The 25,843-nt window shown below is 45.0% G+C and overlaps 1 protein-coding gene across 1 annotated transcript in view; it reads left to right on the plus strand.

Annotated features, from left to right (window-relative positions):
• The window catches only part of Them7 (thioesterase superfamily member 7), a 238,012-nt gene that overhangs the window by 189,704 nt on the left and 22,465 nt on the right, over positions 1-25,843 (plus strand). The window lies entirely within an intron of this gene.

A 25,843-nucleotide genomic window follows, 5' to 3' on the forward strand; every position in this document is an offset into this window, starting at 1 on the left:
CCCTAACAGCTATAGTGCCATCTGTTCCCCTCCTTCACCTTTCTGACATTCTCGAGAAGAGGTCAGTGGGCGGCTATGCTTTTTGTCCCTGCAGTAAGGAAGTCAAGACAAAGCATAGATGCAAGTGCCTTTCTATAAAGATCATTTTCGGTTAGCAAATTAAGATGATGAGCCCGATACACGTAAGCTTCGAGGGATGTCTTAGCTAGGGTTTTACTGCTGTGAGCATACACCATGACCAAGGCAACACTTATAAGAACAATAGTTAATTGGGGCTGGCTTACAGGTTCAGAGGTTCAGTTTGTTATCATCAAGGCAGGAGCATGGTAACATCCAGGCAGATATGGTACGAGAGGAGCTGAGAGTTCTACATCTTCATCTGAAGGCTGCTAATAGAAGATTTGCTTCTAGGCAGCTAGGATGAGGGTCTTAAAGCTCACACTCACAGTGACACACCTACTCAGACAAGACCACACCTATTCCAACAGGGCCATATTTTCTAATAGGGCCCCTTGCTCCATGGGCCAAGCATATACAAGCCATCACAAGGGCATAATGAGAACAAGCCAGCCACGGTTCTGCAGAGTCTACATAACACAGAAGACCAAGCAGGGAGGGTTTCCTGGAATGACTGACTGACAGAAACTGAGGGTAAGAGAAGTAGGGTAAGCCAAGCAGGGGAATGCGGCTGGCAGAAGACAGTGGAGCTGGAAGTAATGCTCTGTGACCCTGTACGACCCCTTCTAGTTGTCAGGGAGATGGGAGTCGGGGAGGAGGTGATCCAGTATTTGATGGATTCAGTGTTCCTCAGTTGGCTTTCCATTGGGATAAGAAGTGCTATACTTGAATCTAGAAAAGTGTCAACTGTTGCTTAAGAGGTGTGGACTTGTAGCAAAGGAAACACAATACTGTGGGGGTGAAGAACTCCCTTGATTGTTAATCAAGCATCCAGTGGGCAGCTCCCAGACGCAAAGAAAGCCCAGGGAGGGAGTGGCAGAGCTCCCTCTCCACTACATGCTGCTGATGTTGCCACCACTGTCAGACTGCAGCTTCCTTAGGCTTTTGAGGTGGATGGAAGACCAGGAACTCACAGGCATCTTCTAACCCTTCAGCACTAGATCAGGGATGAGCAGCCATCAGGTCCACCGCCTCTTGGGCACACAGATGGCCACTGATGGACTAGCCAGCTCCTTTCCTGTAAGCCAGTGTAACAAAGCCTCTTTTACAAATGCTTATTTATTTATTATTGTTTCTATTCCCTGAAAGAATCCTGACTAATAAACTTCTCCAGTACAAATGTCTTAATTAAGTGCCTTAATGCCCATTGTGTTCACAAAGCAGATGGGATACAAGTCAAGTCAGGGGAGTAGGGAAGAAGAGGTCGGAAAGGGGGGTGGGGCAGGAAGTGGGAGCTGCTGACCGCTGCTGACCCCATGACTTTACCATGGCCAGCTTGGGCTCACTGGTGTTGAAGCAGCATGTCATGCATGAAGGTGGTACCTTCACGCTTGCTACAGTTGAGCTTCCTGCCAGACACTGCTGGCTTCCCATAGAGAGTTTCAGAGGCAGGCTTGTTCCCTGTGGGAATTACCCACAATGCTGTGAGCCTAGAAGCCTTTGTGTAATTCCCCTGCCACTTGCCCACACTCTCTCTCTGGCATTCTTTTTTTTTTTTTTTCCTCAGTTTTCCCAGGAGAATTAGGAAGTCCCCTCAACCAAAGGATCAGGAAAGTTGATGACACAAACTGACTGAGGATCTCCTCTAAGTGAGTGTGTCCTTTCATTTTAAAGCTTGCTTTTTATTTCTCCACTGTGCGTGTATGGGGAGACCGATGAAGCACATTCTCACCTCCTAAGTGAACCTCCATCCTTAATGAGGCAGGGGATCAGCTGAGGGCTAAAGGAATGCAAAGGGAAAACGGTTTCAAATAGGTGAACTGATATCAGGATATGTTAATTAGCTGCAAGTAATACCATTCACACTCAGGCTAAAAAGCTCATAAAACTAAGGAAACATTATTATTTCATATATCAAAAGTCTTTTTAAAGCCTTTGTGTGGGTTTGTATGGGCACCTTTGTTCCACATCCTGTCTGTGGTTAAATGCAGCATAAATTGACCCATGAGCCTCCAGGGCTCTCCTGTCTCAATAGGCTCCAGCTTTACACTTGCTGGGCTTCATACTTGTTGAGCAAGCACTCAACCCTGAGCCACTTCCTTAGAGTTCAAAAGGTCTTGAGTTAAATCAGCTTCAGACTGGCTCATGGAAATGGCTCCAGGGCACCAGGGAGCCAGGTTTTAAAGCTCTTTGGTATTCCTCCAATAGCAAGGGGGGAAAGTTTCATTCCTATATTAGAAAGAAAACTTTCTATCAAATCTCCTTTCACATCTCATTGGCCAGAAAGCTATGGAAATTCCATGATTGATTAGACCAATCAAAAATCGACTCCTCGGGGCTGGGAAAATATACAGAATCTTCAAAAACACATCCTGAGGGGTCTGTCGGGAAAGAACAAGCCAGATGGTTATAGGTGCCACGAGGAATTCTAATTAACTGCTATGTGTTTAAAAGCTCCACCAGGTCCTGCTTCTCCACCATTCAGTCACAGAAAGTTGTCAAACTCAACTCAAATGTCATTTACTCCATGACGTTTTCCCTTAAATCTTAGATCAGAATCAACCATTTCTAACTCAAAATGCCCAGAGCCTTCTCATCACACATACAACCTTTTCATAGTCTGACTTGTACTAACAGATTCACTTCAGTTCCTCCTGAGTCTGAGTTCCCTGAGAGGAATGATCTTACATGATTCCTGTCCGTGTGCATAAATCCAGGGACTATGGCTTTTACTGTCTTCTCATTGAGGTTTATCACAATATGAAAGCTTATTTCACTATTGCATACCAAGTACCTAGAGCAACAGTTGGTGCACAATACCATAGTAGGTGCCCAGTTATATCTGAGTGTATAATAAGCTACTAATGCCAACCAACTTTTGTTTCTGTTAAGTAAGGTAGAGTATTTACCTTTACCCTCCCATTTGAAACATCCCATTCAAAACACACACACACACACACACACACACACACACACACACACACTAGCACACTAGTCTCTCTGGATATTCACCTTTGCTCTCATTCCTTGTACCACATCTGGAATTTCTGCTCAAAGCAATAAGCCAAGATTATTCCCAGTGTCCTTCATTGTCTGATGTTCACCATCTTGTGTGTGCAAGTGCATGTGCGTGTATGTGTGAGGGTGTGTGTGAGGGGATAACACAACAACATGAACCCAGTGTTTCTCAACCTTCCTCAATATTGCAACCCTCTAATTCCTTATGTTGTGGTGACCCCAACCATAAAATTATTTTTGTTGCTATTTCAACTTATTACAACTTATTACAGTTATTTCATAACTGTAATGTTGTTACTGTTATGAATTATAATATATCTGTGCTTTCCAATGGTCTTAGGAGACCCCTGTGAAAGAGTCAACACCCCCCACAAAGGGTTTAAGACCCACAGGTTGATAATGACTACAAAATTCATAGTTTCTAACATTCAATCAAAAACATAGCAGGGAGCCAGGACTGGTGGTGAATGCTTGTAACTCGAGCTCTTGAAAGGCCTAAGCAACAGGAGCAGGAGTTAGAAGTCAGCCTGGGCTATATGGTGGGACCCTGTCTCAAAAGACAAGATTAAATAAACAAACATTAATAGTTTCTTAAAAGGACAGAACCATGCATAACACAATGGTAGTGGGAGACTACTAATAAATGTGACTCAGATGTTAGGACGGAGAGAGAAAACATTTAAACCTCTATTGTCATTGTAGTCAATAGATTCAGAGGAGATAAGGAAGTAACAAAAACATACATGTTGAAAATATAATGATCAAGGCAGAAACATATGAGATGAAAAATATTCCATGTAAGACTAAAGGTTCAATGTTGTAAAAGAAGTGATTTGAACTTAGAGGTGAAGCAATAGAAACTCTCCCAAAGATTCCTGAGTAAGGCAGCAGAGTAGACGCAGGCTTCAGGAGATCCGGTGCAGACGTGTCAGGATAAGAAAAAACAGGCTTTATAATAGTGAGTGTGGGGCATATGCCTTTAATCCCACCACGTAGGAGGCAGACACAGGTGGATCTCTGAGAGTTCAGGGCCAACCTGGTCTGTAGAGCGAGTTCCAGGACAACTGGGGACATGTAGAGAGATGACATCTCAAAGAAACTAAACACAACAGAAGAGGAGGAGGAGGAGGAAAAGGAGGAGGAATAAGAGTCAAGAAGAAAGATAGGAAGGAAGGAAGAAAGGAAGGAAGGAAGGAATAAAAAAAGAAAGAAAGGAAGGAAGGAAGGAAAAAGAAAGGAAGGAAGGAAAAAGAAAGAAAGAAAGGAAGGAAAGAAGGGAAGAAAGAGAAAGAGTGAGCTTCATTTTGAACAGTTGAAGAAATGTGCAAAAGAATTGGACAGCCAGAAAGTCTGGAGGAGCAGAAGTGTGAAGCACTGAGAAGAATGGGGGTGAGCACCTCCAACCTGGGTCCCAGAGTCAGGAGGGAAGCAAGCCTCCTCCACACGGTAAACCAGGCAGCCCAGTGAACAGAGAGGATGCCCACGGACAGGACACGCCCACAGCTCCCATGTCTCAAGTCCAGTTCCAGGTCTGAATTAGATACAGATTTTCCCACTAGGGTGGGTCATCAATGGAGACGAGACTCCTGGCTCAGGGAATTGTGGCAGAGCCCTTCCTGAAAGGGAATCTTTGTTCAAAGTTGAGCTACACGGAGGGCCCTGAACAGGAAAACAGTCTCAGAGTTGGAGAGCATAAATCTAAACCTCGACATCCACCTGATGTGAAACAACCTTGGGAAACAGCCGTGGAGCATGGGAGGTACAACAAAAACTATTTTTTTAGCAAAACAAAGCAAAAACAAAAAGCCAACAAATCAAAACCATAAATGTAGATGGCTTCAGATCTCCAATAAAAGACACAGACTCAATTGGGAGGCGAAACCAAGACCAAGCTGCTGGTTGTCTCCAACCAAGAAAGATGCCTCAATGACAAAGACGCCTATAGAGCCAGAGTCAAAGGACAGGAATCAGTATTTATCAAGCAAATCAAAGCTTAAAAGCTAGCTGGCATAGCTATTTTTTTTAAAAAGATTTACTTATTTATTATTATATACAAGTACACTGTCGCTGTCTTCAGACCCAACAGAATAAGGCATTAGATCTCATTACAGGTGGTTGTGAGACACCCTGTGGTTGCTGGGAATTGAACTCAGGACCTCTGGAAGAGCAGTCAGTGTTCTTAACCACTGAGCCATCTCTCCAGCCCTGGCATAGCTATTTTAATATTTGATAAACTAGATTTCAAGCCGAAATTAGTCAGAAGAGGCAAAGAAACGACAACATACTAATGAAGGGAACAATTTATCAAGAAGATATAACAATTATTATCTTACACGCCAAGTATTCGGGTACACACACACACACACACACACACACACACACACACACACCACAATGAGCATAAAAGGTAAGTTAGGTCCTGCTACAGTAGTGTCCTTGGAACTCTTTACCCATCTGTAGGTATTTCATCCAAACTGTAGAGTTAAACTACACCGTAGATCAACTGGACTAAGCAGTTATATACAGAATCTTCCATTTAACAGATACGAACATCACAGTCTTCTCGGCAGCCTGTGGGACCCTCTCTGGAACAGATCCCATTCCAGGTTATGCACGAAGTCTTTAAAAAGTACAAAAGAATTGAAGGTCTTCATTGCATCTTATCAAACAATAGAGGAATAAAAATTAGAAGTCAGTAGCAAGAGAATCTGTAGAAACTACACAAATACTCGAGGAGTGAATAATTCACCTTTGAATGGCCAGTGAGTCTCAGGATAAATCAGAGAGGAAAACTTAAAAATCCCTACAATTAAATGAAAATGAAATTGCAACTCATCAGAAACTTTGCAATATAGATAAAATACTTCTAAAATGAAAGTTTATAACTGTGAGTGCCTGTGTTAATAAACCAGGCAGAACACAAATGAATGGCCTAACAGTCTCGGAAAAATGATACACTAGTCTCAAATGTCGTAGATGGCCATACATTAGTAAAAAACCAAGACAGCAGTCAATGAAACAGAGACTAAAAGAACGACATATAGATTCAATTGAAGGGTTGGCTTTTTGAAAAGAAAAAGTAATATTGACAAACCTGTAGCCAAAAGGAATTGAAAGAGGATCTAACTTAATAAAAGTTGATCCCCAAAGGGGATTTCACCATGGATTCCAATGCACTACTTACAATAGCACAGGATATAGAACATGCTTGGATGACTGTCAACAGATGGACAGGTAAAGAAGCCACAGCATGAGCAATGCATTTTTAAGCTGCAATAAAGAATGAAATTATGAGATGCAGAAAAATAAATGAAACTGAGTATTACCATATTGCAAGAGTTAAACCAGATATAGCAGGACAAATGTCACGTTTTCCCCTCACATGTAGAATCTGTATCTCAATACTGGTGTATGTGAGTGGGAAAGACATGGAAGTTTTTTAACAGAGACAGAAACAAAGATGGGTAATGGAATGTATATGATCAACAGTGGATAGAGACGGTGAAAGCTCCATCATGGTACATACATCAAACATACCTCACACATACATAATACATACAGCACACACACAACACACATACATACACCACACATACATTACTCAAGTCTCAGAGGAGGAAGAAGAAGAGGAGGAGGGAAATTAGTTAAGGAAAGAATGGCCCAATGTTTCCCAAACTGAATTAGAAACATATGCTATAGACTGAAACTTAACACATCCCTAGCACAAAATATTTGAAGAAAACTTTGTTAAAGCATAAAATGTAATATATATGTATATAATGTATATATCTATATGATAAAAAAATCTGAAAAGCAACCATATATGGTCAGCAGCAGTAGTGGGAGAATAAAATCTGAATGTAGACTGGAGAGATGTCTCTGTAGGTAAGAGCCCTTGCTTCTCTTCCAGAGGACCCAGGTTCAATTCCCAGTACCTACTTCAAGGGGCTCACAACCGTCTGTAACTCCAGCTCCAGGGAATTCAATGCCCTTGGTTTCTGTGGATACCTGCACTGTGTGCACTTACCCACATGCAGACATCTACCCCACACATCGTTAAAACAATAAAATAGATTTTTAAAAACCTGAATGCGGGATGTTCTTACAGGCTGAGACTCTAGCAAGGAGAACACAGGGAATGATAGCTCTCAGCTAGGATATGTTATATAGAGGGATAAAGAAAAGGGGAAAGGGAAGGAAGGAAGGAAGGAATAAAGGAAAAAAAGGGAGGAAATTCACTTTAAGGTTTTGAAGAATTAAGGAGTTAGGTATCTTTGACCTACCGTGGGGCATATTGCATTACTTATTCTGGATGTATGAAATTTAGAACCTGTTAGTACAGTATTAGAAAAGTTCCTTTGTTTGCCCAAAGGTCCTCACTAAGCCCTGTAGATAGGAAGATAAGGACTGTTGTACTTAGCTTGGCCCCACAGACTGGAAGCCAGTTTCAGCAACCCTTGAGTCCCTGTGAATGGGGCTGGGAAGACAGGGTCCCTCTGTCCTCTAAGAACATGCAAAGCCACCTCCACAGTGGGGCTTCTCTTTACAGGGTCACTGTGTGTCGTGCTACCTACAGGCCTTAGTGAATTGTACCAGCTCTTAGTAATGGTACTATCTGTTCTGTGCTGGATGCCTCAGAAATGTCTGATGATGATACTGTCAGCAAGAAGCACTAGAGAGTCACTCAGAACTATTTTTGCAAAAGACAGGGTGAGGAGTGTATATTTTTATTTATGTGTATGTCTTCATATATGTAAGTGTTCATGCAAGGACACCAGGAGGGGGGATTGAATCTCCTGAAGGTAGATTACAGGTGAGATGCTAAAGATGGGTGCTGGGAACCGAAGTAAGGTCTTCTGATGAAACGGTAAGTTCTCTTAACCAGTGAGCCATCGCTCCGGCCCCCATAACTGTTCATGATAAACAAAAGAGTCATCAGAACAAGGTCTACTCTTTGGGAAGGATTTTCCTCCTTTGAAAAATGATCCACGAGGCACACGTCTGCATAGATTAAATGGCAAAGACAAATAAAAAATGGAAACTACGCCAATCTCTACCGCCTGAACATAACTACTGTCTCTCAGGCCTGATGCATCCGTGAGCAAATATATAAATGTATGTTTCATGAACACGGGACTCTATTACATACAACATGCGTCAGGCCACTGGGAACAATTCCAGCCATGGTGTATCTACGTCAGCATCTTCAGAGGCTGTGTAATGCTACATCATCCTTTAATTGTCAGGAATTTAGACAGCAATTGTTATCCATTGGCAAACGGATACTTTAAGTGAGCAAACAGGAGTAAGTGGACGAGATCTTAGCAAACACACGTTTGCAGATGCTCTGCTGAGCTCAGCAGTGCTGTCTCATGCTCTGAGGTCAGCTGCCAGCTGGCTGAGGAATCCTCCCCATTCTGACTGTGCTTACTCACAGGCCCTGGGCTGGCTGCCTATTGACTCCAGGGAAAAGGTTCCAGTGGAGACCACTGGGACAAGATGACTGTTCTGGTGAGCCGTCCCAGACGGCTAGCTGGGCCCGTGCTTGTGTCTGTCCAGAGGAGTGAGGGCTAGCGGTGATGTGCAAGCTCTTTGGCCAGCAGTTGCTGTGTGCCAAGTGCCAAGAAGACTTGTGGGTACAGAGAAGGGCCTAGGGCAGGGAACTCCTGTACAAACACTTTCGGTTGTTATCCGATTCGTCTGTGATACAAATTTCTAAATACAAAAGAAACAGCCAAATTGCTGTGGAGAAAGACAAGCCACTCTAATTTAAGTGGAAAAGCCCATCTCTCTCTCTTTCTGTTGTATCACTGTAGAGTTAGGTCTAGTTCTTTCTCCCAGCTCTACGCTCTCAGAAATAAGACTCCACACAGATATAAGATATTCCCTGTACACATCGCAGTTTATGGACTGGGATTTGCACTTGAGTTGGATTATATACACCAAAGCTTTATAGACATGAACAGGAGAAACAAGGCATCATGTAAGGGGAGGGGCTAGAGAGACGGCTCAGCAGTTAAAAGCTCCATACTGTTCTTGCAGGGTACTGGGGTTCAGATGCCCCCAGCATCCACATCAGGAGGTTTACAGCTGCCTAGAACTCCAGCTCAGGGGGAATCCAATGCTTCTGCCCCATCCTCTCCATACACACATGCATTTTATAGCTCACCCTTGCATTTATAGCTCACCAGTTGACCAAGTGGACTTTGAGGGTCTCTGTACTTTGGTTTGTCGTGGATTCTTTATCTGGGGTGAGCAGATATGTGTGTTGTGTCTCCCTAGGAAATGTTTAGTCGCACAGCCTGTGTAAATGCAAATTCATTATACTCTATCTTCAGATACTTTTGGAGTTTTCTATTTTGAAAGGTATTTTGAAATTTATCTTAATGTTATCAAGGATTTATACACAAATTTACTTTAACATTGAATTGGGGTAACCAACTATGGACTATGTCATTGCTGACAATCTCCTGGGGAGAATTTCTACACTAACTTATTATTCATGAGAGTTTCTATAAAGGAAACAGAGCCAAAGGGATGGGCTCAGTTGGGAAGGAGTAGGTGAGCACATTGGAGAGAGGAGGACTCTCAACTGGATGAGGTACCAAGAAGGAGACGGGTGGAGTCCAGAGTCAAGGTGCAAATGTGTGGCTATCTAGAACAGAAGGAGATTCTCATCTGGCAGTCTCTAAATCCACAGAGAATTAGGGGTGAGGTCCAGTGGGAGCAAGCTAGGAGATGGAAGCTACTATTTGAAGCGGTTTGAGAGGTGAAGTGTGAGGGGATGGAATTCACCAGAGGAACTGTAATCTGTACACGCTGGAGTGCTGCTGAAGGGAAGCTTCAGGGACCTTGAGCAGGACACAGAGAACAATGGAAGGAAAGTTCATCTGGCTGAGAGGAAGAGGAGGTTGTGCCTAGCAGTAGGTTGAAAAATGGGTTTTCCAGACAGTTCTTTTGGAGCTCAGAAAGTGTGTGTGCAAGCGCATGCGTGTGTGCGTGTATATGTCTGTATGTTGGGCAGGACTAGATAACAGGTATCTGCTTGTTTAACCCTAGGTAGGGATTTGAATCCAGGTACAGGGGATTGTTGGATGCTGTGACAAGCTGCCTTAGTAATAGACGGGTAAGGCTAAGTTGAGCCTAGTGGCCTTCGTGTCCTAGTGGGCAAGCGCACAGACCGACAGCAGAGATGGAGTTGTGGGCTCTCTCAGGTGGTCATGGAGCTTCCTCATATAGATGACTGAGACCCCAGGGTCCAGTATATACGATATGGTCCTCTTCCCAAGAACCTGGGTGGGGCTCAGACACGACACATCCAAGGACAGTCACCACTGTGGCAGAGGGAAGCAGCTTGTGGTTCGTTGTTTGCTTTCGCAATTTGTTTTTAGAATTTAAAAAAAAAATAGCTTTAAAAACCAATCGACCAGCCAGTCAGCACTGCTGAAGCTGGCACACTTGGGCTAATTGTTTTCCTTCTCATTTAGACTTACTTCCTACTGTGTGTGAGGTAGCACTCTCAGGCAAAACCTGGGTAATTCCCAGGAATCAAACAATTCCTTCATTTCCCAGCAGGACTTGTTGAAGCGAGCTTATTTATAGAGAGCAGAGATAGTAGTTTTGTAGCATAGAGACTGGGAAACTTAGCTCCCACCCCTTTCCCGAGTCATAATCTACTCATGATGTTAAAAACTGCCCCAGAGCCTGAAGGACTCCTAGTGCTAGGACGGGATGTTACAGCACAGCTTGTCGATTTATCTATCATCTTACAAAGCTTAGGACACATTTCCCCTCTCTTGCAACTTCAACTACCAACCATGAGTTACCGGATGTCAGAGAATAAAGCTTGTTATGAATTAGTCCAAGCAAGGTGGAGGGAGAGAGGGGCTGTCTTTTTCTTGGCGTTTCTGTGTCTCTGAATTGGAAGTGTTAGAAAGAAAATGGGACAGGGATGTGGAGGGAGAAACCAGCCTAAGTCTGGCCTGGTAACATGGCCATAGTCTGCCCTGGCTGGCTGAAGTGAGGCTGGCTTGCTCTGAGGCATTGGGTTAAGCCAAGCAGTGGAGCTGAAAGGCGCCAGAGGAAATCCAGAAGTATTGAATGAGCCATTTAACTCTGACCAACAAGTATAGTGAGGTGGGGGTGGGGGTGAAGGATGGTCACAGGGATGTGGAGAGAGGGTCACAGAAGCAGGGGAGAAAGATTTTTGTTCATTGCCTTGTGTCCCTAGATCTGCTCTCTCAGTCAGTAGCATCATAACTGCCTTTTGTCAAGCCAGATCCCTGGGTTCTATCAGGTCCTCCTGTTGATGTCAGCCTCTTCCTACCCAGCTACTACCATCTCGTGCTGATAACAGTGCTCCCTGTCTCCAGCCTTCCCTTGTGACTCCTCCCATAACTGGAGGCCTTTCTAGAACACATGGAATCAGGCCACACAACTCCATCCCCAGCAGAAACCATTCGGTTTCCCTAGGGCAAAACTGAATTACTGTATTAGTTTCTTTAATTAAAATATCATGATATCACTTCTCCTTTCCCTGTCATTTCTCCAGTCCCTTCTATGTCCTCTTGCTCCAATGCCTTCTTTGCCTCTCCACTCTCGAGTGGTTAGCTTCTTTTTCTTTGTTATTGCCACATATATGTTTGTATAAGTATGTAAAATAATGTGAATGTGACCTACCGAATCTCTGGGATGGTCATCTTGCATAACCAGTTATGGGGCTCACACTTGGGAGAGACTAATTTTTCCTTTCTCAGCAGCCCGTGGTTCTTCGTATAGTGTGAAATGCTGTGATTTCCCCTCTCAGTTCACACTGGCATGCCCACTGATAACCCCACCATTCTGGTCATGTTTACGCACCCATTTCTAGGAGAGACTGTTTCACAGCTGACTTCCTGGCATTCTGACCCTTACAATCTTCCTACCTCCTTTTCTGCAATGCTCTCTGAGCCATAGATCCACTGGGACTGTCTCCCTAGGATCTGTTAATGTCTGTTCTGTGTCCAGTTGTGTTTTTCTGTAATGGTCTCCACTGGATGGAAAGAGAAGCGTCTTTGATGAAAGATGGCAATTTATGCTTATCTGTGAGTATAAGAATACAATTTAGAACATAGTAAGGAATTGGACTGGCCTAGCAAAGCGGCTGCGGTAGACCCTTTCCCAAGTCTATGACATCACCAGCAACAGAAGTTGGCTAGGTTTCTAGGATCAGACATAATTGCCCTTCTGTTGACTGGGCTCTAAGTCTAATTAGATGGCCGTTGGTTACCACCAACATGTAAATACCACTATTACACCTTTACTGATATCTTGCCATAGTGGTCATTGTTGTGGTCCACTGGTGCTATAGCAGGGTAAGACTGACTGATTTCCACCCTTGGCAAGTTGCCAGGATTTCATGGTGCTGTGGGAGATAGACTATAGGACAGGCATCTTCAGGGTAGACTCCGTCAAATAATCTGCGTCCTCTATCATAAGATTGCCGTGTCTCCAGTGATAGAGGCTTAGCTTCAACCTTTCAGTGGCATCCAAGGGCAACAGTAATAGTCTACATTGTTTTGGGAGTCCCTTGTGCTACCCTGATCAGCCATTTGAAAAGAGGTTTCTCAGGAAAGGTGAACTATTCAGTGGAACTCAAGGCCTTAAGTCTAGATCTCCATTCTTGGGGCTCTTGCTTATACATGTGCCATCTCTGGCTGGGTCATGTGAAATCTTTTCATGCCTCTTAAAGGTCTTATCCCTTACCCCCCGCCCCCTGCACTGAGTGATATTATCCTTCTGGTTGTATCTTCCTCTTCAGCCCAGGGTCATCTCAGAACATCAGAGCTGTCCAGCAAGTTATCAGCAAATGTAAGGATGGGTGTGGGGCAGAAGAAGAACCCGTTCCATTTTACAGGTAAACTGAGGTTTAGAGTGCAATTTTGTAATCTGTCCATGGCCTCTCAACATCACAGCTCAGAATCCACTTCAGGGTTATCAATTTCCTGGGAGGGTCTTTCTCATCTTTCTTGGATCTATAGAAGGGAGTCATCAAGGGGACAGCACTGCATGGTGCCCTCATGGGTGATGGCCACTCACAAAGCTCTCAGAAGGGCCAGCATGGGAATGAACCTGACTCTACCCACAGGAAACAGCTCTGTCACATCAGTAAGGGATCTCATACACCAGAGTATTATCAAGCTTACAGATCAAGGCAGCAGAAATCCAAAGAAAATGCTTTCAGACACAATCTGAACATTTATTCCACTGAACTTACTATTCAACACACAATCCACTGTGTTCTGAACACCAGAGAATCAGGGTACCTGTGTTTGTTGCTGTTGTTTTTTCTTACCCTTTACTACAGTGAATAGTTTCTGCCCACTTTTTTCTTTTTTTTTTCCCTTTTGATTGACTGGAAGAACCGCATTTCAGAATGATAGATATTGTTCATTTAACTCCAGCATTTACTTTCCCCTAAACTAGTTCTGTGCTGATGATTGATCAGGCTTCTCCCCCATTTAGCACCCATGTAAAACATTGCAAGAGATTGGATCTGCGGCTCGGAGAGCATCTTTTCAGCAATTCGTTCAAGCCGCAGCAAGCATGCCGAGTGGTACGGAAGCTCTTAATGAAAAGACGGTGGATATTAGGATTTTATGGACTGGAAAACAGTACAAATCAAAGCACTTTGCTTACTGTTTATCTGTTTAGAGCATTTTTATTTTCCAAACCCAGCAATGCTCATCTTTTTCGCAAAGCACGTTAGTTTGGCTCTTTACATATTGATTTTCCCGTTCAGTGGTGTTCCCTGATGCAGTTGGAACCTTCGGCCTAGGAGATGAGTGAGCACAGAAACGGGGCAATCGCCATATGTCCTCGGCCCCAGATTCTTCCATTCAGGGGAGGGAGTGAGCAGGGTGCACCATACACAAACAAAACATCCGGAGCCAGTCCTTCCCCCGACCCCCACCCCCGTGTGGGTTTTCCCCCTGAGCCTGTAGGCTGGGCCTTTTGCAGAAGGAGACTCCTGGCACTGACACACGAAGTAGGGCCTCCTATTGTATTACAACAGACAAGGAAGGTTCCAGAAAAAAGGCCACACGCATCAGGGGTCCAGGAATTATTTTCTATGAAGGGACAGATAATATTCATAAACAATTTTGCAAGTCAATTGTTTGTCTAGTCACATCCTGTCTTTATCAAAACTCACAGCAATAGATAACATCTTAGTATTAGGTGCGGCCATGTCGCAGGAAAATCATCCTTACCCAAAAGAGACAAGGAGGAAGATCACACTTGGGATCCCTTATCTGTGGATTCCATATCTATGGATTCAACCGACTGAGGCTGGAGCCAAGGGATGCTGCTGTATGGAACACGCTTGGCTTCTTCTTCTTGCCTTTATTCTCTATGCAGTGTAACAGCATAGCAACATTTAGGACACCATTAGGTACCACAGGCTGATTTACATGGTGGACTAAAGTATATGGGAGGACGGACATAGGTTCCACTTTATGCTAAGGACTTGTATATGTAAGGATTGGGGTATCTGAGGGAGCTCCCAGAAGCAGTTAGTCCTCTTTGGATAATGGCAGGCGACTTGGTGGCAGGTTTGTGGGGTGTGGTTTCTGACCACTGGTTTAAACCGGAAGGGGAGAGGACAAGTCCGTATGGTGCAAGGATTGAGGGAACCATTGTTCCCTTAGAAGATCGGGTGCAGAGGAAGTCTGTGTTTGGAGACACTGAGGCCCTGGCTTCTCTAATAAGCAAGGCTTGACCGTCTGTCCTCAGTATACCGACCGGCGGACCGGCAGAGTCAGGCAATGGTGAAAAGCAGAGGAAGGCTATTTACTTGGTGTGGTGATACTAGGGAGAGGAAGAATCAAGAGGTACAATGAGCCCTAACTCCATTTCCAGGCCCTGTTGTGGGGTCTAGGCTGAAATAGCGGGCTGGAGGAATGGTGAGACAGGCAGTCCTGGTTAAGGCACTGTCTCGCTCACAATTGTCTGACATAAATCTGTCCTGCAAGTAATCTGATATGTTGTCAGCACTTATGTAAATATATATTTGTCCTGGAGACAAGTCCCTCCAGACACCAGGGCTTTGCTCCTTCTCCTATGTGAGATTCCCTAAGGGAACTCCAAGCCCTAAGGACCAGTTGTTTCAATAGTCTGACAGCTAGGGGGAGGGGCAGGCACAATTCTCTTTAGTTTAGCATATATTTGCTCCTGATGCCTACGGTGGTGGTGGTGTATCTCTAGCATTGTGGGTTTAGGGAAACGAGAGAACAGTGAGGGAAGCGTCTCCCCCTCCAAAGCCTTTCTGTCTGACCTAATCTGGGCATCAGCAATGGTGACGGTGATGAAGTTGGCATCTCAGAGCACAGAGCAGTGGCACAGTGTAAAGAATGGCATAGGGCACCCCACTGGGGTGGGGACAGTGACAACAAGAACAGGGGCTGCCTGAGGACTAACTTCCTAAAACTCCTCCTTTCTGGGGGAGGTGGGAAGTGGGGTTTGGAGAGTGGGAAGCAACCTGGAGCAGCAGCCACCACACTCCTGGGCTCTGACTCTGCACTCTGACTTTGCTTGGAAGCGTCCTCCCCCAGCAACAGATCTGTGATCTCATTCAGGGCAGGGAGGTGCAGGCTCAGTGCTTTTGTTTGCATTATTAGGAAAGCCAAATTCTTCTAGCAGATCCAAGTCAGGAGCTTGCAGCCACCTGGGAATGCAGGAGTTTTCCCAGAGGCAGACCTGTGTTAGGTTAACATGAGGGAAAGGGGGATGCATGGGTCAGGGAAGCCATGGTGTGTACTGTCATCAAGCCTGGGCTCAGGCTGCACCCGGAGTAACACCTCCATCTCTCTCTCTTATGTAAGTCAACTGGAGCTCTCTCTTTTTCCCACCAAGGTTGATTGTCTGTTTCTTGTAGCAGAAAGAATCTTGGCTGGGAAAGAAAGTAGATTTGCTTCTGCTACCCAGATCTACCTACCCTGACAGTGGAGTGGGCATCAAATGAAGTTCTTCTGGTTTCCAAAGCATGCACGAAACACCGGCTTCTTCTGCGGTTATTTTCACACGTGCATGGGGTTGCATTCATGCATGATTTTTAATGCTAGTATGCACATTTCTCAGATGCAGAAAAAAATCTCTTTCTCGAATACCTACCCGACACAGACCTCACTTGTCACAAAGACAGCAACTTCCTAGGTAATTACATAGGTCTGTGAAGATAACCATAGCAACCCGGCAGGCTCTGAGGCATGATGTCATGCAGGTCGCCCTGACTGGGGAGTCGCTGATGTTAATATAGTCTCTGCCTAGGTCCTGGTGACTTTGCTTTGCTTCTACTGTTCCTTTTAGACAGCATCCTCTGCTAGTTAGTGGTTGCCAAATTTTTAATTTTACGGACCAATAAAATGTCCAAACATAAAAGGCAGCACGGAGTTGTCAGTTTTTTTTGTTTTTCTAAGTGAGAGCATTTAACATGAGATAAAACAACCAAACAGCTATTGCTAGCATTCCATCCTCAAAATAAATACATGGCTTTAGGGACTCTGGCTGGCTAGACATTGGGACAGAGCCAGGACTTCCACTCGAGGGATACAAAGGGACTGAACACAGCTCTCCGATGCCAAGCCAAGCTCCCTGCAAGCACAGGCAGTGTGCACGTGGGTGAAAATGAATGAATATTCATGATTCTACAAAGGGATTTCCTGCGGGGCAGCCATCGAGTCATGCCTGCCTAGAAGGCACAACCTTTCTAATCTGCACAGGATTCTTTTGAAGCTGGCAATGTCTCTGCATTGTATGATTCTGCTTTTTAAAAAAAGTCACCAGGGCCTGGGCGTTAACCAGTGCCTGACAGTTACACATATGCATTCCATGGACGCTACACATTTGTGGGAACTCCATCATGAGCCATTTCTCATCTGCAAGCTGTCAGTTGGGAATCATGAGGCTAGCCCAGAGGAAACTGTGAAATCACACAGAATGGAGTGTTCTTGCCTCACTGGTTCCCAAATGGAAGGGAGTAGAGAGCAAGAGGAGCAGAGTCTCTTCTGCCCATTCTCTTCAGGGAACAGCCAGGAGACCAGCCTGTGCAAGTGTCTGCTGTGTGCCACGTAAGGCACTAGACGTCAAAAGGTTATCTCACCTACTTCAGTTTCAAATGCCGTTCACCATGGCTTTGGGTGGCTTGGCGTCTGCCTATTGAGCTAGACTGACTAGCCAATACGGTCCAGGAGCCCTCCTTTCTCTCTCTTTCCAGTGCTAGGTTTATACGGGCAAACCATCATGGTTGACTTTTTTATGTTGGTTTTGGGGAACAGACTTTAGGTTCCATCTTTGCATAATGAGCACTGAGCTATCTCCCTAGCCCCAAACATTCTATATCCCTTGACACAGCCAGCTTCTTTCGCTCAGCCTTGTCTGTGAAACCTGCTGGACTCGTCCTGTGCGATGCTCTCCTTCTTGCTTCTCCCCAGGTTTCCAGGTGCTGCTGGAAAGGGGCAGTAACTTTTTGGAAATGTATGGGCACGTTGTTGTCTCAAGTGGTCTGCAATCTGGGCTCACCTGTGTGTGCCTCCTGATTAACCTCAGCTGAAGCATTTTGGCCTGAATAAAGCAAAGGGAAATGAGAGGCTCCCAGGACATAATAGGTATGACATTAGCCAAAACACCCAACAGCAGGGAGATTGAACCTGAAGAGACCACCTCCAGTAGATAAACATGGCCCCCAGTCGAGGGATGTGGGACCACCTGCCAATCTTCAAAATTTCTAACCAAGAATTGCTCCTATTTAAAGGAAATGCAGGAACAAAAATGGAGCAGAGACTTAAGGAAAGGCTATCCAGAGACTACCCCACCTTGGGATCCATCCCATGCACAGACACCAAGCCTCGACACTATTGCTGATGCCAAGATGTGTTTGCAGACAGGAGCCTGGTATAGCTGTCCTCTGAGAGGTTCTGCCAGCACCTGACAGATGCAGATACTCACAGCCAACCATTGGATTGAGCCTGGGGACCCAATAGAAGAGTTAGGGGAAGGACTGAAGGAGCTGAAGGGGATGGCAACCCAATAGGAAGAACAACGGTGTGAACTAACCAAACCTCTCAGAGCTCCCAGGCACTAAACCTCCAACCAAATAGTATACATGGGCCAGCCCATGGCTCCTGATACATATGTAGCAGAGGACTGCCTTATCTGGCGTTGTGGGAGGGGAAGCACTTAGTCCTGTGAGGCTTGATGCACCAGAGAAGGAACTGGAAGATGGATCAGTGGGTAAAATGCTCACTTCACAAACACAAGGATCTGAGTTCAAATCCCAGCATCTGTGTAAAAGGATGAATGTGGCTGCACACATTGCTATGAGTCCAGGGCTGTGAGGATTGGAGACAGGATAACCCTTGGTGTCTTCTGGTTGCCGGTTGAGCTCCAGGCCCAGTGAAAGATCAAGAGGCACCAGTACTGTGGCCCTCTAACAACTGAAACAGTGCCCCAGGCAGGTGCTCAGTACATGCTTACGAACAGTGCATGGACCTTAGAGAAAACCGCCGAGTGAGTGGATGGAGTAGTTTCCATGGAGTGAATTTCCTCCTTAGTTTTGCTCAGAGCTTGGTCCTGGAATCCTCTGGGGAACAGCTCCACCACACTGACATAGACTTCAGGCTTCTCACCTAAAGCATCTTCGCAGGCAGAAAACATCTGCAGAGGCATCATGGGCCTGTGGTGATTTTAGACCACAGACCAGAGTCTGAGTCTGTGTGAGTGCCCTTCGGAGGTGAGAGACAGAGCCACTGAAGGAACCAACTGTAATTACCACTGTGAATCCTGTTTGTTCTTTGACGATCTCATGAGGGGCTGAAGGGAAGCCAGGGGTTAAGAGTACTTGCTGCTTTAGCAGAGTACCCTTAGTCACAGAACCTGTTAGGAGGCCCATGGCCAATTTAACTCCAGTTCCAGGGGATCTGACTCCCTTTTCTGGTCTCTTCGCATATACATAGTTTAAAACAAAATACATTTTAAAGGTAACATATTGAGGCCCAAACACATGCTAGAAGCTACACTAAACACCTTAAATGTCTAATTTCACTTAGTGCTCACAATCGCTTCACATCCTTCATTTGACAAATAGGTGGCTGCAGGGAGAAGGGGTGGGGATTAGAGACACGGCTCGGTTTGTAAAATGTTTGCTTTGTAATAAGAAAGATCTGGGTTTGGTCCTCAGAACCCACTCAGAACCACAGAACCCTGGGTGTGTAGTGTGCGATTGTTATCCCAGCTCCAGGGAAGGGAAGATAGACAGATACCTGGGTCCCGGTGGCCTGTCAACCTAGCCCAGTCATGAGCTCTAGTCAGTGAAAGACCCTGTATTTGGGTGGATGGCTCCTGAGGAATGATATCCAAGGTTGATCTCTGACCCCCCAAACACATGCACACATGTGCACTTCCATCACAGGCAAACATGCACATACATGTGTGTACATACCATAAACACAAAGGTGAGGTGGCTATTTCTTGGGAAAGCATCATGCTTAAGTGTGATGATTATGGCATTTATCAATTTGACTGTACTACACAGTGTCCACTTGTAAATGTCCATTTTAAATAGACATTATTCTGGTTGTTTCTGTGAGTGTGTTTCTGGATGAAACTGTGTGGTGATTTGGGTGAGAATAGCCTCCAGTCTATTTGAATATTTGAATGCTAGTTACCCAGCTGGTAGAACTATTTGGAAAGGATTAGAAGGTGTGGCCTTGTTGGAGGAGGTGTGTCACTAGGGGGTGTCATTCCCAATTAGCTCTCTTTCTCTGCCTTCTGTCTGTTGTCTCAACATGTAAGCTCTCAGCCACTTCTCTAGTACCATGCCTGCTGCCATGCTTCCTGCCATGATGGTCATAGACTTACCTTCTGAAAATATAATCTTCCAATAAACTCTTTCTTCTATACGATGCCTTCGTCAGTGTGTCTTAGCACAGCTAGAAAAGTAATTAAGATAGACTGCCATTAGAATCAGTAGACAAAGCAAAGAAGACTACTGCCTTCAGTGGTTTGGCCTTGCACAAGGGTTTGAGACACTAACAGAAGACAGAAGCATAGGAAAAGTTTGCTCCTTGTGTTCAGCTGACTTTGGGCTGGGACATTGGTCTTCTCTAGCCTTTGGACAGGCAGATACCTAGACAGATGGACTCTCTCCTCAGTGCTCTCCTGTGTTCCTGCTAATTGAATGCACACCTTAGGAATTAACTTGCTTAACTTCATGAGTCAATTCTAAATAGAGGGAAGGATGGGTGTGTGGATGGATGGATGAGTGGGTGGATGGATGGATGGACAGACGAATGGAAAAATGGGTGTGCGAATGAATGGATGGATAAATGGGTGTGTCAGTGGATGGACAGATGGATGGGTGGGTGGGTGAATAGATGAATGGATGGGTGAATGGATAAATGAATATGTGGGTAGATGGTATTGGTTTCTGTTTCCTTAAGAAGCTAGATTAAATCACTGAAATCATACCATCACATGATCACATGATAGACTTTTGTTTTGGCTTTGCACCCATCATTCTGAGATTCCCACTTCCCATAACTAGTAAGGTTCATTTTCTATGATGGTGATATAACAAGCCAATTATTCCCTTTCTCAACTTCTATCACAGACAGTACATCTTGCCACATAGACTTAAGAGGGTTTTCTGGGTGATATTAGGAAAGGATTTCTTCCCTAGAAGAGTCAAGAGTAACACACTGGAGGACGTGTTTTCTCTGGTTCAGTGAAGGATTATGTCTGCCTGGTGTTGGAAATTACAAGAACACCTTACACCGGGGGAAGGCTGCTTCTGTGCAGAGACAAGCAGAATAGAAAGATGGAGGGGAGAAGGAAAGGGGGAGGGATGGAAGAATGAAGGGAGGGAGGGAGGGAGGGAAGGAGGAAGAGAGAGAGAGAGAGAGAGAGAGAGAGAGAGAGAGAGAGAGAGAGAGAGAGAGGATACTATGAAAGAGCTGCCAAATTAACCTATCCCAAAATCACCTTGCTTTGAGATGTGTGTGAGGCAAGTGGTAACTTAACTGCTTAAGTCCCTTTGAAATGACTGAGTTTCCTCTCCCCCTCCTGCCCCATTTCTCTTCCTATTATGTTGTTATTGTTTTGGGGTTTCCCCGCTTTTTCCTTCTTAGGATACAGTTTTGCTGAGTGGCCTAAGTTGGCTTTGTACTCGTCCAGTGTGGGCTTGCAGGCATGTATGTCATATCTGTATGTTTTCCCATTATTTAACCCTCTCTTGAGCACCCATTTTAACAGGAAGACATTTTACAACCCATGTGACCATGTGACCAGGTAACTGCCATTGCTAAGACCCCACACATATTCAAAAAATACTATGTCTTCTGAAGGGAATCCATGCTGTTCTAAAGAACAGAAGCAGGGCCTTCGCACACTCAGGTCACTGGAATCTGCCTTGCAGTTGTGTACAGAGTGGTTAGCGTTCTACACAGATGATGTGTTTCTGACCTTGCCCTGTTGTTGATGACTTCTAAGTTCTAGGAACGTCCAGGCTGGCCCATCACCCTTCTTGAGCTAACTGTGTTTGACACAAGCAATCCTATTCATAGTGGCCCCATGCCCTGCCTACACCAGCCACAATCCAGGAAGTAATGTCGTGCTTGGGTTTTAGCATAACCTTCAAATCACATGCACACTAACACTGCTCCACAAGCTAGAAATTACCACGTCTGGCTCATTGACATTTACTTCTGGGGACCATTTCAATCAGATTAATCCGTTCATCTAAATAATTTTCCACTCACTTCACAGCATCAAAACTCACCAATCCATTCTCTACTGACGCTCCCAACCTCCCTTCTAGTTGATGGTGATACGAGATTAATTATTACCTGGAGTTTTGCAGACTAGGCCCTTATTGGCATTCAAGGAAATCCAAATAACAGCAACATCTACCTCATCAGAGTGTGAGGAAAGAAAGAAGGAGCCTGGCTAAAGAGACAAGTGTCTCTCTATTTCCGAGATGGCTGCTGGAAAAAGGGGACCAGATTAAGACACAGTGGCCCGAGTGTTTATCAGAGGCAGCTTCCCCAGCAGAACAAATACCCCAGGCATCTTGGTGTCTGATAACAATGAAGTTTTTTTTTTTTGTTTATGTGTGTGTTCATACAGTATGGGAGTCCATGCATGTGTGTGCAGGTACCCATGGAAGTCAGAAGAGATCAATGGATCCTCTGGAGCTAGACTTAAGGTGATTACAAGTTGCTTGACGTGGAACAACTGGAGCTCTGGTCTTCTAGAAGAATCAGTAATTGCTCTTAGCCATTGAGCCATCCAACCCCAACAGCAAAGGTTTCTTTCTCATTCATATTCCATGCCCACTGTGGGGCAGCTGAGGGTCTGTTCCAGGGCTGCTTAAGTTGGAGAGCCAGGAATTAGAACCTATTCGGGAATATTCCAGTCACCACAGAGAAGAGAACACAGAGTTTCTCAGCACATGGGTAGTATGTTTCTAAATCATTCGTGATGGGGAAACGATTTCTACTTACCTATCATTGTCAGTCTGTGAGGACTGTCTATCGCAAGCCTACTAGAACTGAGGCCCAGAGCTGGAAAAACAGTCAATCAGCCAGCCAGCCAGTCAGCCAGACAGGCACTGAAAGAAAACTAAATACTTGTTCTCCTGGTAATCTTGTAATCCTGTAGAAGCCAAAGGTTTAAATGTAGGCAGGCAAAATCTTTTGTACAGCAAAGAACAAGTCAAATTGACAGTCTCTATGGGGAGATACCTTCTCCCCCAAATTGACCACATTTAGGCAAATGTAGCCAGATGCTCCTTCCTGGCCTGGGTCAGGTGACGGGAGATAGGTTTGAGACCTACACAGAGGTTTGCTCCTATATGCTTTGACCTGAGCCCTTCTGCAGAGTGTCACGGTGCAGAAAGTTTATCCCCAATAAAGATGTTAGAGAAAAAGAACATTGGCGTAGAAACTGAAACATTTATCTTACCATAGTGTGGTTTTCTCAGTGTGAACTTAAGTTCTCTGGACCTTGGTTTCCTTGTTTTGTAGTTTGCTTCCTATTACAGCCATAAAACACCACGACCAAAAGCAACTTGGGAAAGAAAAGATTTATTTGGCATATATTTTCTAATCAAAGTACATCACTGAGGAAGCCAGGGCAGAAACTCAAGTCAGGCAGTAAGCCGCAGGCATGAACTTAATTAAGCACAGACCATGGAGGAAGGGTACTTACTAGCTTACCCTGTGCTATTCAACTAGCTTCCTTATACATCCCAGGATTAGCTGCCCAAGGGTGGCACGGCCCACGTAGACTAGGCCTTTTCCATCAATTAGCAATCAAGCAAACATGCCCCACGGTCATGCTCATAGACCAATGATAGGAAATTCCCCAGTTGGTGGTCCCTCTTCCTGTGCATGTCAAGTTGATAGAACAGAATAGTGCTCACACCTTGCTAACAAATGGATATATTTATCTTACCACACATTTATCTTACTGAATGCAGATACCCACTGAACACATGCTGATGAGGGCCAAAGGGATGGGATTAATATACAAGGAGCTAATTTAGAAGGTGATACTGTGTTCTGGAAATGTAAGGAATTCTAACTACCAAGCCAGCCAAGAGGGCTCTGCACCAGCACTTTCTGACCTCTTGTTGAGCTGCTACACGTCAACAGATGACTCCAGTTCAACCCTTACCCAAGCTAACCGCTAATTTAGATTTAAACTGCTCCCAACTCACAATTAGAATTCAAGTCCTGGAACTCCATTAGAGATGCGTAAGGCTACATTTTCCTTCACTGAAATTAATCAGCTGCAAATGATTAAATTACTATATATAGTGGGAAATACAACAAAGCTGTAATTTTTATATAAATTCCAGAATGTTCCATTCTTTCCCTTCAGTGCTGACACTGGACTCTTCCCTCCATAGTTGCTTTGCCTTGTGTGAAATAAAAATTTAAAAACCCATTGCTCTTCAAGCGTTTCAGAGTCCGTGTTTAATATTTAATATGATTACTATTTACAGTTTGTTGTGGGCTTGTCTGCTAATTGTGGCGTTAAGCCGCACCCCCTCCTTCATCTTTGGGGGCTAAGAGATGTCGGTTCAGAACATTGTGGGAGAAAGTATCAATTAAAATTCAGCTTCACTGGGCACATGAGTCTTTTCTGTTGTTTGTTTGTGGTGCCCCGCATCTCTGGAGGCAACAGTTGCCCTTGCTTCCCCTCTAATTGCAAGAATAGATGGGAGTTCTGCAAGTTTCTCTGCAAGGATGTAAGTAGCCTGTGGTGAAATTACAGCCTGGCTCTCCTGGTAAGTGTGTGTGTGTGTGTGTGTGTGTGTGTGTGTGTGTGTGTGTGACAGACAGAGAGACAGAGACAGACAGAGAGACAGAGACAGACAGAGAGACAGAGAGACAGAGACAGGGTGAGGGGGTCAATCTTGATTATGTGTCCCTCTGGAGTGTGCAATGAGTCGGTGGAGGGAGGCATGGACTTAGGGTAGACCTTGGACAACCTGAGGGATGAGCACTGTTTAGATTTTTGCACAACAGCTACCTCATCTGGCTACTACCTGGTCCGAATGCTGAGCTGAGAGTCAGAAAACATGACATTGTTGCCCACTGTGCCCAGGCACTGGCATAATTGACCTCTCTGAGTCTTAGTGTTCTGATGTATACCCACTCAATTCTTCCCCCTTGTTTTTCTCATGAACCCTACACCAAATTCATGACTACCTGTTTAACCAAGAGCTTGGGATCCATGATTAAACTTGGCTACACCGGAAGCTGACTGGGGAGTCCCTGTTTTGGGGAGCACACAGCATGGTGTGTTCCCACCCCAAGAGAGCTCACAATGTAGGAGCTATCTGCTCATGTCCCTCATGGCCTCAGCCAAGCCTCCCTTATGATATCCTCAGCTCCTCAGCTCTTTTCCCACCCTCAGTGGGAAGAAGTTCCCTCCCGGATGTTCAGGAAGTGAGGCTTCAGCTACCCAAGACTAGGAACCAATCATTGCCATTTTATGTTGCATGGTTCTCCCAGAATTAGGAGGGCTCTCAACCAAATCACACATTCTCTGTTGACTAAGTAAGCCATGTCTATAAAAGGGCCATTCGCTCTGCCCACTGGATAAAAGGAAAAAACAGGTGGAGGTGAGATTGGACCCCATTCTTCAATATCATCAGCACTTCACCAAGTTATTAATTATGGCAAGTCTCCTGTGGTGGTTGATCAGTAGCCACTACCAAAGAGCCCTATGTTTCTGCCAGGCTCCTCCCTTGAGTTACCAGGACTCCATGATAGTCCAACAGAGGAGGACACCAGAAGCTTGTACCTGCACTAGGTCAGTTTCCTTTCCGGTTGGCTGCTCTCCTGTGCTGTTGGTTGGCTAATTTGAAGATCATCTGATCCTTCAGGCTTACCAATCTCACAGATATCTTTCAGATAGCCACTTCAAAGGTCTAAAAAAGCACACAGACTTTTCAAAAGTCTCTTCAGAGCCAAAGTCCCATTAGTTGGCCCATTAGTTTCCTCGATAAACTCTCCCCTCAGTCAGGGACTCCAGCTTGGAGAGTTGTGCTTTACCTTCTCCCTGATGCGTCCAGAAAACAAGGGCACCTGCCATGTTATCACTGTTGTTCGTGGCCAGGAACTTCACTTAGTGCCCAGTGTGACAGATGCAGAGACAAGAACAC

The sequence above is a fragment of the Rattus norvegicus genome, chromosome 3 (genome assembly GCF_036323735.1).
Source record: "Rattus norvegicus strain BN/NHsdMcwi chromosome 3, GRCr8, whole genome shotgun sequence".
Lineage (NCBI taxonomy): Eukaryota > Metazoa > Chordata > Mammalia > Rodentia > Muridae > Rattus > Rattus norvegicus.